This window comes from Notechis scutatus, chromosome 8, assembly GCF_049901735.1.
Source record: "Notechis scutatus isolate UNSWTSFEM ecotype Mainland chromosome 8, rNotScu1.2, whole genome shotgun sequence".
In the NCBI taxonomy this organism is placed as follows: Eukaryota; Metazoa; Chordata; class Lepidosauria; order Squamata; family Elapidae; genus Notechis; species Notechis scutatus.
This window is the reverse complement of record NC_142016.1, coordinates 7,722,572-7,738,765: the sequence shown is the minus strand read 5'-3', so window position 1 is coordinate 7,738,765 and position 16,194 is coordinate 7,722,572. Positions and strand designations below refer to the sequence as shown.

General features: G+C 40.9%; 1 protein-coding gene and 1 long non-coding RNA gene across 3 annotated transcripts in view; one reads left to right on the top strand and one right to left on the bottom strand.

Annotated features, from left to right (window-relative positions):
- ZMYM4 (zinc finger MYM-type containing 4) overlaps positions 1-1,827 on the bottom strand; it is a 50,991-nt gene extending 49,164 nt beyond the window's left edge. Inside the window, exon 1 of one of the 2 annotated variants that reach the window (XM_026680626.2) lies at positions 1,460-1,827. The gene's annotated coding sequence lies outside the window, so the exon portion shown is untranslated. The remainder of the gene's footprint in view (positions 1-1,459) is intronic. The other variant, XM_026680625.2, reaches the window with a different exon arrangement.
- On the top strand, positions 1,484-7,248 carry LOC148129879 (uncharacterized). Its single transcript, XR_015750432.1, has 3 exons — positions 1,484-3,178; positions 5,200-5,303; positions 5,961-7,248. It is a non-coding gene; the product is annotated as an uncharacterized LOC148129879 (long non-coding RNA).
- Positions 7,249-16,194: the final 8,946 nt, after the last annotated feature.

Genomic DNA, 16,194 nt, shown 5'->3' with positions numbered 1-16,194 from the left:
AAAATAGATTGCTCAATTACATACTAGTTCCTTTCTTTGTAACTGAAGACCTTCATTTGCCAAGAGAATCAAACTATCATTGCCAATAGCAGGATTTTGATATTCATTGTGCTTTTTTCCATTTTTTTTTTAAAAAGATAAGATTTGTGGTTTAATTTTTTTTCTAACTAGGGACTGTAATCTGAGCACATTGATGCTAAAACCTTTTTACATCGTTTACTCTACATATTAGTCTTAGATTTATTAAAAATAATATCACAATGAAATGCAAGTGCACGTGTGACAATACTTCAACATGCTAATTTAAAAAGGAAATGGTCAGAAACATTACTCATTATTATATTCCAGTAATATGAAATAGAGCCAACACCAAGGCTGCATGAGACTCCCATAGAAATACATCTGATTAATGTCAAGCTCACCAAGATGAATCCACCTGTCCATCTAGCCAAAAAAATAATAATGATGTTATCCAGTAGTTGGCAAGTCACAAATCCATTTACTAGGCTGAATATCACAAAGGCCTTTTTTGAAGGCTCCAGTCATGGGCCAAAAAAGAGAGATAATGAAAATCAATATAGTCATCATTTTACTCTTTTAAGAAATACTGTAATCTAGCAGTATCCTCCCAAGAGGAAGGTTGCAGAGGTACATACCGAAGACTTTAGCATGTCTTTTAACTTGTTAACCTACCAATACCTTTTGGCTCCACCATTATCAAGATATTAACTCACAAGGATAAATCTTAATGCAAATAATGCTTTACCCCCATTCTCTTGGTAATCAAGCACCCTCTTGCCCATACAAATATCCTCTAATCTGTCTTCCTTTTTACCCATGCTCCTTTTCCCCCCCATTATCCAACCTTTCCACTCTCAGCCTTCTGTTACCTTTCAGCTGTTCAACACTAAGGGCCTTCTTCCCTGGGACAGGTGCATCTCCCACATCACCATCACCATGTTCTCCTTTCCAACATCTTCATGCCTTTCTCCCAACCTGCTAGATCTGCTGCCCCAAAGAAAAACTAGTCCCTATCTTCATGAAAACTCTTTTCTGGCTTTGCTCCAATAAAGCTTCCGCCCCCTCCCAGCCCCAGTATTCCTCATCCCCTTTACTCCCTTTCCCTGCCACCAAAGGGGACAGACTCCAAAATGCACCAAGGCCATCCTCCAAAGAGCCTCTGGCAAGGACCCTTCCCACAATTCCTCCCTCAGCTCTGCAGGCTCTCATTGCCTGGGTCAACCCTGCTGGACCCCAACTCCCAGAATGCCCCACGTCTCAAGGCATCCTCTCCAGCCTCATCCATCCCCCCCACAAGGACCCTCCCCACATTTCTCAGCCCCACAACCTCCCTGTACTCCTCCATTGGACTCCCCAGCTGAACCTCTAACCAGGCACCCACTTCCCTCCCTCCCTCCCAGATCACCTCCTGGCCCCGCCTCCAGCCCCGCCCACTCACTCTGGCGCGCGGTCCTGGCCCCTCCTCCTTGGCCGCCGCCATTTTGGGGGGCCGCCGCCGCCGCCAATGGGGAGGGGGAGACTGTCCTCTTCCTCGCTCCCAGACCGAGGGGAACGGGCGTGGGTGCTGCCCCCTTCAGAGGGCGCTCCGGGAAGGTGCCCAGCCGCCTTCGGGAGGCGCGCGAGGCGGCGGGTGACCTGGGGCACAGCGCCTTCTTCAGGAGCTCCAGGGGTCCAAGCCTTTCACGGGGAGAGAAAAAAAAGAAAGCAAAGAGAAGCAAAGCAACGAAGCCCAAACTGAGGCGACGGTCGGCGGGACCCTCCAGGCCGCTCGACCCTCTTAAAGCTGCAGAGACCTGCCCAAGCCGAGAGGGGCGGGGAGAATGCTAGTGCGCAGGCGCCGAGCGCAGGCGCACGCCCCTCAGCCCGTTGCCCTGCCCTTTTTTTCCGGGCCCTCCAGGTCTCCTCCCTTGCGCGCCGGCGCAGTCGAGACCCATCCTGTGGAGGTTGGAGCACGTTACAACTGGTCTTAGAATGGCGCCCTCTTAAAGGGCCACACACCCTTTTCTGGATGAAGAGCCAAGCCAGAAAATGGGCCATGAGGAATAGTCATGAGCCAATAGGAAGTTAAAATTAAGAAACTCAAGGGGGGATTTGTAATAAGAGATGGGTTTGGCTTTTCTAGTCATTGGAAAGGGCAAGACTACCTCGCCACTCTAGAACATCCTGGTGCTGGATGGTCCTTTGCTCAGGCGCTGAGTGGCCGCCATAGCATCTTTGGCCCTAGCTGTTTACCCCCAGCCTTCTAGCCTTTTCTTTTAATTAGCCAAGTATTTCTAAGCCATTTTTCCCCACATGCAGAAGAGTGCCACTTCCAGGGCAAAAGACCTTACTCATTGGTGAAGGATCCAGATTCTAATTAAGTCCCTTAAAGCAAATAAATAGATATCATTGATGGATGCAGAGGTGGTATTCATTAGGTTCTGACTAGTTCTGGAGAACGGGTAGCGGAAATTTTGAGTAGTTTGGAGAACCAGCAAATACCACCTCTGACTGGAGATTTTACAGTATCCTTCCCCTGCCATGCCCACCAAGCCATGCCCACAGAACCAGTAGTAAAAAAAATTGGAATCCCACCACTGGATGCATTAATAAAAAGGTCTTGTTGATAAATAATGCAACAAGGTCTCATTGCTAAGTAGTGCATGACCTATGGGAGGTTATGAAAAGTTAAATGTGCCTCTAGCTGCTTTTGGAAGGCCAACAAGCACAGTGGTCCATCTGGAGCCTCATTTAAATTTTGGGTAAGCTTTGGTCATAGTGAGCTTCCCTTTTTGGGTGAGCGAATATCCAGTTCTTTTAAAAAATAGTTGCTTTCCGGGGCCAAAAAGGATCTAGTATCTTCAAAAAGCTGCCCACAATTAAACATCTCCATATCTGCACACTTTCTCTGTCATCTGACAGTGTTTATTTTAATGCCTACATCAAACTATATGTTTTGGGGCTCTGGCGCTGATCTCTGGCAATATATCTAAAAATATGTACACACACACACACACACACACACACATCTATCTATCTATCAAATTTTGAAACAGAAGATAATCCATCTACCTCAGAGTGACTAGGCAACCTCTGTTTCATAAAACTTCTCAACTGAGATCTCACCAAAGTGAAAATTTCCATGGAGGTTGCTTTGTGAGTCGGTTGCAGTTAAAAGGTGAATGAATATTGTGGCTTATGATCTTAAAATATTAATTATGGGTAAAATGGAGCAGCATTCCACAATTGCTATATCTTAGTTTCTGGTCTGGTTAACCCTATGAATCTTGCAAACTGTTCCTAGACATGACAAGTTAGTTTTTCATTATTATTTTCATAAAAATTTGGTTGGTGATTTTTAAGTCAAGTTCTTCAATGAGTATAATAAATTATATCTAGATTTATCAGATTAGTGGAGAAATGAAATAGAGTTGAATTAATCACATTTACTTTAAGGTTTTAAATTTACATTGGAATGTTTTTTCATATGGCTAACTTTGAACTTAGCATATTGTAGAGAAAATATTCTTATTAAGTTTCTACTGTAATACCTGGTTTCTAATTACTGAAATCTAGCTACAGTCTGTTTGAATAGCCACTTCACTGATATTAAAATTTCATAAATAGTAATTCTTTCTGCTACTCTCTTCTTCCTTCCCTTCCTGTTAAGATAAGTTTTATTTTATTGGCTGAGTTCATACATTGCATTATAATAGAACTTAATAATATTGCCATAATATTTGATTTGTCTTAGCCAATATATTAAGTTATCCAATATGTAAGCTTTTGTTTATGACACAAACTTTATAGGCAGGTTAGGTTCACATATTATGATAAATCATAAAGTGATTTGTTTGGCTTGGCAGAGTGAGTAATCTCTGATAGTGTTTGTACATTTATGGTTATGGTATTATCTATTGTGCAAATCCAGGAAAATGATTTATTCAACAAACCATACCTAATCATGTCTATGGCTTAATGTCCAACTCTAATCATAGTATATTCACAAGACTTCACATATACTTCATAATTTTTTTAATATATTATGAATTAAAACAATGTTGGTTAAAAATCTATGCAATATATAATTTATATGCAAATTTAGTTTAGTTTAATTTATTGTCATTGCACTTCATACAAAGAAATCAAACACCATCTTCAGTGTACATCATGACCATGAAAATAAACACAAACACACATCCTTCACACTCCACACATTGAATTGAAAACCTCCGACATAATTATGTTAATAACTGAAAAACACAATGTCTAGGAGCAATATGATTTTCCGAGCTGTTCTATCGCTTTAATAAAGCATCTTGTTTATATCTTGAAAATACAGTAGATGAAGTTATTTCTCAAGATGGCAAATATAAAAACTTTTGGCTGTTCCATCTTTTGTGCAAAACTCTAAAATGTCTTGTCCCCCAGTTAACACATCTGCCTACTTACCATAGTAAGACCCACATCAACATTTGCAAATTTGATGTGACCAATAAAGAAGTGTCCTCCAGCTATCGAAACTGAAAGAATAAACAGACACACTGTGGGAATATCAACCACATTTTTGCTTTCGTTTCCTTGGTCTTGGAGGAAGTGGGTTGCAAACTCCATAAACTTGTAGTGATTTTGTACAAAGTTCAGTTGTCCCAATACAGATGTTGCCTGCAAGGATCCCCCCACCTCATTGGCAGATGGAGTTATCATTGCAGTGTATAAAATGAATGCCACAGAAGGTTGAGTGAGTGGAAGCAAGAAATTGTCCATTCTAGCAAGACAAATAAAAAATTTTTTTAAACCAGGAAAAGTTGCTTCCTTTGTAGAGGCAACCTGGCTACTGTCTTTTTATTGGTTCAATGTAGCAGATTTGAGTATAAGGATTATAATCGCCTGCTGGGGAGCCTGGCTGGAAAAGGGGATCTCTGGGGAGGGGGCATTAATGAGGAAAGCAGCAGAATACATTCCCTTCAGTTGCAGAGGGGAGATCTGCTTTCCCTCAGTCCTCCAATGTAATGGGAATAGATCCTGCCAAGCGAAGACACATCAGCTCTAAAGACAAAAGGCTCACAGGGAGCTGGAATCAAAACTGACCTTGTCATTCACATGGATTCTTCCCATCTCTGGGACCTAGATTATAAATAGATGGGTGCATATATTTCTTTCTTTCTCTCTCTCTCTCTCTCTCTCTCTCAAATACAGGCACTTCATTGTTCAACTGGGTAATGTCCTTGTCCATGCCTTCAGCAGCCTGAGTGACCCTCTTCCAGGCAAGATCCCAGCAGCGCAACGCAGCACAGTCCAGGGTAAGCCATCTTAAGCCAGAGAAAAGCATCATGTAAAATCCTTCACGGGGCAATGCTTTTATGAGACCAGCTCAAAGAGTTGCAAGATGGTTCAAAATTTGAAGCAGGAAAGAGAGTGATAAGAAAAAGACAAAGAAGGTGGCTGAGATTTGAATCCTTTCTACAGCTCATTGCTTTTTTAGAGGGAAGACAGGAAGGGATCCAGGCATTGAAAGTGGATCTCATCAGGTGTAAAAAGTGGTTTTGGGTGGCCTTAAGATTCTTCTAAAACGTGAGAAAGAGAAATCACATAAAACAGATTTTTATTTGGATATACAGGTAGTCCTCGACTTATCGCCATAATTGAGTCTGCTAATTGAGTATTGCTAAGTGAGACATTCCTTAAGTGAATTTTGCCCCATTTTACGACCTTGCTTGCCACAATTGTTGAGTGAATCACTTAAGGTGTTAAGTTGGTAACATGGCTGTTAAGTGAATCCGGCTTCCCCATTGACTTTGCTGGTCAGAAGATTGCAAAAGGGGATTGCATGACCCAGGGACGCTGCAGCCACCACGAGACAGTTGCCAGAAGCATCTGAATTTTGATCAAGTGACCACAGGATACTGTTACAGTCGTAAGTGTGAAAAATTGTCATAAATCACTTTTTTCCATTTCAGTAACTTTGAATGATCTCTAAATGAACTGTCAAAAGTCGAGGACTACCTGGTACTATAATTTCTTATCAGCCTTTGCAAGTTCTACAGGTCCCCGGAGAGGTAGAAACCAAAAGGATCAGTTAAATCAGATGTTTTTCCCACCTAGGTACCCCGTCTTTGTGTACTTTCCAGAATTCTCTGTGGGCCGTGCTACCTGGGATTTGAATTTCTACATTTGGAAGGTGCAGGGGTATCCATACTGGATGGCCAAAGAAATCTAGATAAGAGCCCTAATGAGCTTCAATTCCATCATCACAACTACCTCTTGACCTTTTTGACCATCCAGTGTGTCTATCCTTGAAAAGGTGCTTGGTTTTGGAAAGATGGCCCTAAGTGTAACTGTCAACTCTCGAAACGACTCTAGCTGAAGCCGTATTTTTCTTGCTTCATTTCTTAGTTGCCCTACTAATGGGGGGGGGAGAGGGGGGACTCGTGGAATGTAAAGTGTTTTCCTCCAATGTGTCAGACATAACAACGATATGGCTTCTGAGAACCAAGGCCGGATCAGTGTGCCCTAGTAATGGCAGGAGGGACTGCTGCCAACTAAGGAGGAAGAAAAGGAAGAAGAAGGAGGAGGACAACATAATAAAAAACCCAGACGTTGAACTAATATTAAGTTCACTTCCTCTACGAACTTCCTTTTTTGTGAAACGAGCACATCTTTTCTCCATCTCCACCCATTTCCAAATGGACATTGGGAAGGAGTTACCAATGGATGGGACAAAGAAAGATGGGACTTTTAAAAGGAAGACATTCCTTTCCCTCTCAGCTCAGCCTTGTGCATTCTAGAAGCAGGAAGCCCAGCAGCTGCATAATTATTCCTAGGCAAATGAAGCCAGATCTTAATGCAGAAAGGGAATGCATAGCTGCCATTCCCTTTCAGCCAATCCTGCATCTTCTAAGTACTGGTAGAAAATTTCATTCAAACACAGAGCCTCTTCAAACAATTCCCAAGACTTAATTATGGAGTAAATGGTGATCTCCCTCATTCTCATTACTTTTGCCATTAAATCCTGTCTCAATTTTTGATTCTGATCCCAAAGTCTGTAGCAGCCAGAACTGAATGCATGTAAATTTTTGCACAGTTTCTTTTGTTGCCAAATCAACAAGCGGACTGTTCGGCAGTGAAATGAAAGAAGGGGCCAGGGACTAAATGAGCATCTGTTGTTCCTACTCTTAAGTAGTAAATGAAAGGAATTCCTCATTAAAATAAAACAGGCATTCATTTAACTTTGAACTTCCAAAAGTTTTTATCATTTTCCTCATTTTTTCCTCTTGAAAACAGGAGTGCATATATGATGGAATGCATACATGATACTGATGCACTGCAGTTTCAGATACAAAACCCCCCCCCCATATTTTTCACACTATAAGACACACCAGACCATAAAACGCACATTAGCTCTAGAGGAGGAAAACAAGACAAAAAAATCTGACTCTGCCTCCCAGCATCTACCTGGTATTGCAAACAGCCTGGTCAGCTTCACTACGTTATCGCAACCCCAGCACGTGGCTCGGGAGAGCTCCGCTCCATGGCGCCCACCGCCGGTAACCTGATCTGAGCTGTGTTCTTGTCACTGCTGCTGCTGTTTGCCACCGCTGGGGAGTGCTGGAGCCTTCACTGCTGAGCAGCTGATTGGTGGTTGGATTGGCCTCCCGGAATACTGCCGATCAGCTGTTCTAGGCGGCGGGGATCACTGCCTATCGTTGCTGCTGCCTGTCGTCACCTCCGTTCACTGCTGATCACCGCCGTTTGGCAGCAGTGAATGGTGCTGGAAGAGGCAAATGGCAGCAGGGATCCCCGCTTCCTAGAACAGGAGGCCGATCCAAGTGGCTGATGCAACTGCCAATCTGCTGCTCGGCAGTGAAGGCTCCAGCGTTCCCTGGTGGCGGCAAACTGCGGTGGTGGCAAATGCCGCAGCCGCACCAACCCCCTCTCCCCGCCGCAATATTCACTCTATAAGATGCACAAACATTTCCACCTACTTTTTTTTGGGGGGGGGGAAGTGCCTCTTATAGTGCGAAAAATACGATATGCACACATACACACAAATGTGTGTTTGTGTGTGTGTATATATATATATGTATATATGTGTGTATATCTATGTATACCATATTTTTCACACTATAAGACACACTTTCTCCCCCCCAAAAAGTAGGTGGAAATACACATACCATATATGCATATACATATACATATATACACATAAATACAGTATATAAATACATTACATACACATACAAACACATATATTTGTATTATTTATATGTGTATGTATATATATGTGTGTGTGTGTGTTTTCTTAAGTTTTCGCGGGTATTTATATGTATGGTATTCACCTTTGTTCGGGTATTTTCCCACGTCTTTATAGTTGTGCTTTTAAAGTTGTAGCAACGTTTTGGCAGAATCTGGCTTCTGTATAGTGTTTGTCTATACACATGTGTGGCTGAGGTATTGACTGTGTGTCTATCACATGTTCTTACGAAAAAGCCAGCCAATCTGCAAACATCAACTCCATCAACCAATCAAGAAATGACAACACAGACAACCTCCCCACCAGTTCTCAATCTTACACGGGAAAAGACCCGAACATGCCAAGACCTACATACCTGTACCTGTGAAAATCTACGAAAACACACATGCACACGCACACACACAAATACGGCTTCTGAAGTTTCTTCATGCCTTGCAGATTTTCAGCAGTTGCTGAAAATGGTCAATCGGCTTCTGAGGTAGGAACTCCACAAAAAGAGGATTGATGTGAAACCTTCTGCAATCAAGCTCCGCTCCCCATGGCTTCATAAATACATCCTTGTTCACTTGGCAACGGTGTGGAAGTGGTTTTCCTTTGCTTCTTTCTGAGAGGTTTCTTGCAATTTCATGATCCAGTCTACAGCCCTGAGATTCTCTAGCACTAGAGATTCTCTGGTAGCCTCCTGGATCTGACCCTGTCCAACTGTTTATGCTTAGTCGTGGTTAAAAAATATGAATACAGGCAGTCCTTGACTTATGACCACATTTCGGCCCAACTCTTCTGTTGTTAAGTGAGACATTTGTTAAGTGAGTTTTGCCCCATTTTACAACCTTTCTAGCCACAGCTGTTAAATGAATTACTACTTGATAAGTCAGTAACAATAAGTCAGGTTGTTAAGTGAATCCGGCTTCCCCATTGACTTTGCTTGTCAGAAGGTCGCAAAAGGGGAACACGTGACCTTGGGACACAGCAATGGTCATAAGTATGAACCAGTTGCCAAGAACCTCAATTTTAATCACATAATGATGGGGATACTGCAAAGATCCGTAACAGTGAAAAATGTTCATAAGTCACATTTTTCAGTGCTGTTATAACTTTGAATGGTCACTAAATGAACTGCTGTAAGTTGAAGAATGTCTGTACTGGGTAGAATAGGGCTACTGTGATTAAAATGTAAAGAACCCCCATTTATTCCACCCATGACTATGACTGCGTCTTAAAACCCTGGAGAAAAATAGAAAACCCCACTCATGTCCCATCTGGATCATGGCCTCATTGCCTCAGTGGACTGTCTTCCTGACCACCAAATATGGTGAAGCCCAGCTCCTGGCCACCTGGATTTTATTCCCCAGCCCTGTCTGCAAAATTAACAAATGCAAAGTACCCCAGGACTCTCTGCCCCTCACCATTCATATCTTGGACTGTGGTCCAGACGCAGGAGATTTAAGAGGCCTCCTTGGAAAGTGAAAGGAGGCAGTCCTCACAGCCATTCATTTAGTGACCTTTCAAAGTGACAACATCATTAAAAAGGGGGTCATGACCAATTTTCAAAGTTGTGAGTGTTGCAGCATCCTCATGGTCACATAATAAAAGTTTGGGCACTTGGCAACTGGCACTTGCACTGTCGCAAGTCAGGTGATCGCTATTTGTAATCTTCCCAATTGGCTGCTGACAAGCAAAGCCAGTGGGAAAATCAAGATTTGCTTAATGACTACATGATTCAAAGTGATTCGCTTAATAACTGTGGCAAAAAAAGGTCGTAACATGGGGCAGCTGCAATTAAGCAATTGAGGATTTAACATAATATAGAAGCCTGGATTGTATTTACAGATTGTGCTAAATCAGAGTAGAGTTGGTTTATTTTGGCTTTAGCATGCTTGACTGAATCCAGTTGCTGTGGTTTCCTAGGTATTATTTGAACGTGTCAATTATGTTTTTATTGTTAATTTTTTGATAATTTTTGTTATGGTTCTGGTTATTTGGTTGTATTGTTTTTGGTGAGTTTTTTTTCCAAATTTATAAACCACTCAGAGTGATTTAGTAATAACAATAGCACTTAGACTTATATACCAAAGTGCTTTACAGCCCTCTCTAAGCAATTCACAGAGTCAGCATATTGCCCTCAACAATCTGGGTCATTATTTTACTGACCTTGGAAGGATGGAAGGCTGAGTCAACTTTGAGCCAGTGAGGATCAAACTCTTGGCTGTGGGCAGAGTTTGCCTGCAATACAGCGTTCTAACCACTGCACCATCATGACTCTTCCAATTTATTTATTTGTTTGTTTGTTTGTTTATTTATTTAATTTATATTGGCGCCTATTCGCCCATGGTGACTTGAGGCGGCTTACACAATGTAAAACTATATTTAAAACAAAAAATAAAAAACAATAAAAACTAACAAAAATCAGATAAATTAGTAAAGTACAATAGAACAAAATTTAGGGGGGGAAAAACCCAACTCCCACCCTCTGCTGCAATGACAGCAGATCACACTAGCCATTTGATGGGCTCCATCCCTCTCTGGGTTCCCCAGACCCGCTGGCAAAACCAGGTCTTCAGTGCCTTTCGGAAGATTGCTAGAGTGGGGGCTATTCTAATCTCTAGGGGAATGAAGTTCCAGAGGGAGGGAGCCACCACTGAGAAAGCTCTTCTTGGCGGTTGCAGCGGTGGTCAGAAATGGCCACCTCAAAGAAGAACCCGACTGGATAAGATTGTGCAGGAGGAAGACAAAGAGGAAAGCAGGACAGACCGGGCTAAATAACAGAGAACATCTAAGTAAGGTACCCTGAATCTAGAAGGATACTTCTGAAAGAAGATCTTTAAGCGATGAAGGAGAGAGAAAAGGAGGTTAAAAACCCCTTTTTTACCTTTATATTGACAATTACAAATGCTATGGAAAGAAATTTTTATTAATCTATTTTGACACTAATAGGCAACCTTAAGCTGAAATCTAAGTGTCAAAAGTAGAATAAAGATTTTTTCTTGGTCATTTTAAAGCCCTAAAAAGGAGAAGAGTGGAGGCAAAAGGGTGGGACTTGGAATAATGAAAAAAGAGTGCCACCTGGAAAAATAAAAAGGATTAACAGTGAAACTTTGAAAAGACTCCCGAGGATACATTGTAACTGAAATCTTATTAAAAGATACAGTAACCCACGGAAAGGAAAGAAAGGAAAGAAGAAGGAACAGTCTGGGATCATTTGGTGATTTAAAAAAAAAAGGTTTTGGCATTGGTTTTTTCTTTTTCTGTTTTTACTTAAAGTCAATCGGGTGGTTGTTCAAAAGTGTTTAAAATGCCATCACTCCTGGAGGAATTGAAGATGAGTCTTAAAAAACAGAAAGAAGATGCAGAAAGGGGAGGAAGATCCTTTGGCTTCATATTTGAATTTTTTGAAATGGAGATCCTGAACTATGAAAAGGAAAAGCTTCAAGAGCAAGAAGAAGGGTGGGACAAAGAAGAAGCCATTTTCAATGATCAAATAATGCAAAGTGTGGTAATAAGGGGAAAAATGGGGAAAGGAGTTAAAAGTTTGAGATCAAAGGGAACAGCCAAAAAGAAAAATAGTCTGAAAAAGAAGTATAACAGCAAGGAGAAGCAGAAAAGAAAACCACAGAAGGGAAAATTAGAGAGAGAAGGGTATAAAAAAGGGATGAGAAAAAGGGGGGAAGATAGAAAGGGAAAGAACTTATGAGGGACAAAAACAGGAAATAAAGAAAAGGAGGAAACATACTAGGATTAAAGGTATTTGCTCAGCTAGAAAACACAGAGACAATGGTTAAATTAAGTTAAAAATGAGGATTCTGCAAAGGTACAAAAGATAGTGTTGTGACAGTAGAATACTGTAATGAGTTAGAGATGAAATAAGTAAATAATCTATGAGATAAAACTATTGTTATGTAATGGTATGTTTATTTATAATTAATGCAATAATAAAGAAGAGAGGGAAACATTGCAATTGTTTCTAAAGATTGATAAAATATAGAAAAGAAATGTGAAAGATTTATAAGGAAATTTATACCAGTTATTAGAATGAATTTGAATAATTATTTTGCTTATTAATAGTAAATAATTTATAAGATAAAACTATGACTATCCAGTGGTATGCTTATTAACAGTTAAGTAATAATGAAGAAGGGAGGGAAACATTTCAGTTGTTCTCAAAGACTGATAGATATTAAAAAAAAAAATAATTTTTTTTTTTTTTTTTTTTTTTTTTTTTTTTTTTTTTTTTTTTTTTTTTTTTTTTTTTTTTTTTTTTTTTTTTTTTTTTTTTTTTTTTTTTTTTTTTTTTTTTTTTTGGGGGGGGGACCCAAAGGGGGTTTGAAGGGGGGGTTTTAATGGTAAAAAATAGATATTAGAAATTTGAATGTTATAATTTTAGAATACACAAATTCAATGTTTAATGAGATTTCATATGATAATAACAATAAGATTGAAAGGTGTTGCACTTTGATTGGCAATCATAGGGGGAATTTTGCTTCTTAAGAATGCTGGAAGAGAACATATGAAATTGTAAACAAGACCAACGAAAGTATAAGTACACGGAATAAAAAGATATAGAAATTTAGGTAAAAGAAATACAATTGAATAAGAAGAAAATGAGATAACCATAAAAGAAAATTAAGAGAAGTAAAGGGAGAAATTGTGAGAAGTTGGAAAAAGAGTAATAAGATATGAAGTTGAATACATAAGATGAATATGCATATGAAATTGTGTCTGTATGGAAATGTGATAACCCGGAACCATGCTGTACTCAAATAAGATGTTTTATTTGTTTTGTTAAAACTCAATAAAACTTTATTAAAAAAAGAAAAGAAAAAGAAAGCTCTTCTTCAGGGTCCCACCAGGTGTATCTCCCTCAGGGGTGGGACCCACAATATTCCCTGCTTCTTTGCTCTAATGGGTCGGGTGGATGTGACCAGTAAGAGATGTTTCCTCAGATTCTCAAGCCATGAAGGGCTTTAAAGGTGACAATCAGCACCTTGAATTGCACTCGGAAGCAAATAGGCAACCAATGTAGCATCTGCAGGAGAGGTGACCCATGTGCAACTGGGGTCTGCACAAAAGCATGCAGGCTGCTGTATTTTTCTCCTAATGGAGCTTCCGGATGCTCTTCAAGGGCAGCCCCATGTAGAGCACGTTGCAATAATCAAGACGGGAAGTGACCAGGGCCTGAGTGACTGTGAGTAGGGACTGCTGATCCAGAAAGGGCGTAACTGGTGCACAACCCGCAGTTGCGCAAAGGCTCTCCTGGCTGTGAATGCCACCTGCTCTTTGAACAGGAGTTGTGAGTCCAGGAAAACCCCTATATTATGCACAGGGTCTGTTTGGGTTAGTGCCACCCCATCCAAGACTAAAGATGGTAATTCTCCCTGAGCCGACGAACCCCAAACCCAGAGCCACTCGGTTTTGCAAGGGTTTAGTTTCAACGTGTTGCTCCCCATCCAGCCCCTAACAGCCTCCAGGCATTGCAAGAGGGAGGACACAGCAACACTTAACGCATCACGGGCCAAGACATACAGCTGAGTATCATCTGCGTATTGGTGATACCTCAGTCCATGGTGACGGATGATCTCACCCAGCGGCTTCATATAACACTGACTGAGAGCGGCCGCAGAGGAAGGAAGTGAACCAAGACAGCACAAGGCCTCCCACCCCAATCCCCCAAAGCCATCCCAGGAGAATCTCATGGTCAGTGGTATCAAAAGCTGCCGAGAGGTCAAGTAGAGCAAGGATGGATGCACTACCCCTATCCTGCTCCCGCCAGAGATCATCCAAAAGTGCAACCAATGTTGTTTCTGTCCCAAATCCAGGCCTGAATCCTGACTGGTAGGGGTCAAGATAATCCGTTTTATCCAGAAACTTTTGGAGTTGCTGCATGACCACCTTCTCAATAACCTTCCCCCAAAAGGGAAGATTGGAGACAGGTCGGAAATTATCCAACCAGGTGGAGTCCAGCAATGGCTTCTTCAGAAGAGTGTAGACCACAGCCTTCTTAAAAGTGCTGGGGCACTGTCCCCTCCTGTAGAGAAGCATTAATCACCACCAGAGTCCACCCACCTGTCACCTTCTGGGAAGCTTTCACAAGCCAGGAGGGACATGGGTCTAAAATACAGGTGCTTGCGCCCTTACTCCCTAGGATCCTGTCCACTTCCTCAGGAGCAACAGGGTCAAACTGTTCCCAGATAACAGGGCAAGAACCTGCCTGGAGCTTCCACCGGATCAGCAACTGTGCCAGCATCTAACTGGGAATGAAGTCGAGTGATTTTGTCTTCCAGAAAATCTGCAAATTCTTCAGTGCGCCCTGTTAGTGTTTGGGGATTAACCCCTAGCAGAGTATTGCAGCAGTAGTCAAACCAGGCAGCCAAACGAGAGTGGAAGGGCCCCAGAGTATACACACACTGAACACAAACACTTCTTTGTAGTTTAAATAGCTTTTAATCCATTTAGAGTTAAAAGCATTGTCATTCAGTCCATTTGTCATTCACTATATTTCCATCCAGTAAGACTCACTATTACAGTCCAAGTTAAGAGTCCTTGCAATATCTTTATCAGCCGATAAAGATATCTTCTCCTCCTCCGGTGCCTCTCTCCAGAGGAACAATCGCTGGATATTCAGCAAGACGCTCAAACAGTAGAACAGTTGAATTCCGCAGTAAATCAGCAAACAGTAGCAGACAGTATCATCTCAGTCACAGGCACAGTTACAGTCACAGTAAGACACAGTTAGTCGCAGTAAGACACAGTTAGTCGCAGTAAGACACAGTTAGTCGCAGCAGGCTTTCCAGCTTCTAATGCTTCCTTATATTGTAACTTCTAACCGCACCCTTAATCGGCTAATTGCCTGCAACATTGTGCTTAAAGTGATAAGCACTTAAACCATGATATCTAAGTTTTATATATTTATTCACCCAAACCATATTTGGTATCAATGTTATACCTAACATACTCCCCTTTTGGGTGAAATAAATATATAATACCTTACAATCTAACCCCATATTTTTCACAACTCTCCTGGTGCTTACTGGCACCTTGGGCTTTAGTAAAATTATCGGCTAAATTGTCCTCCGACATACAGTACTCTAGCTGAATCATCTTACTTCTTACAGATTGTCTCACGTTTAGGTATCTTAGATCTGTATGCTTGCTCCTTGTTTTTACTCCAATATTTGTGGCCATTTGAATTGCTGCCTGATTATCTTCATGTATAATTATAGGATAATCCACAGTTATACCTATATCAATTAACATTTATTTATACATTATTATACATAATTATATACATTATTATACATAATTCTGTACATAACAGAGATAAACAGGAGAATTCTGCCTCCATAGTAGACAAACTTATATGCTGTTGTCTTATTGACTTCCAGCCTATTAATGTCTTACCCAGCATTATGGCTGTTCCTGAAGTCGACTTTCTAGTGTCTCTTTCTGATGCAAAGCTAGCATCTGCATAAGCACTCAGAATTAAATCACCCTTTGGTTCTAAATACAATGAATAATTCATTGTCTTTTAAGATATCTTAATATCCTCTTAGCTGCAATCCAGTGTCTTTCACATGGTGCAGAATTGAATCTAGCCAACTGATTCACGCAGTACGAAATATCTGGTCTAGACCAATTACTAATATAACTCAAACTACCAATTAAAGATTGATAAATCACCTTATCAAACTCCGGGCTTTGTTCATCAGTGTTGCTAAACTCCTGACTCATTGGAGTCTTAGCTGGCTTACAAAGCTCCATCTTGTAATCTTTTAGCAATTTGCTTATCTTATCTTCCTGAGATATCTTAAAACCTTTCCGTGTTTTCTTTATATTCAAACCGAGATACTTCTTTATCTCCCCTAATTGCTTGATCTTTATTTTCTTTCCTAATGATGCTATTATTTTATTTGCTTCATCATTAGTTTCAGTTATCAATGCAATAT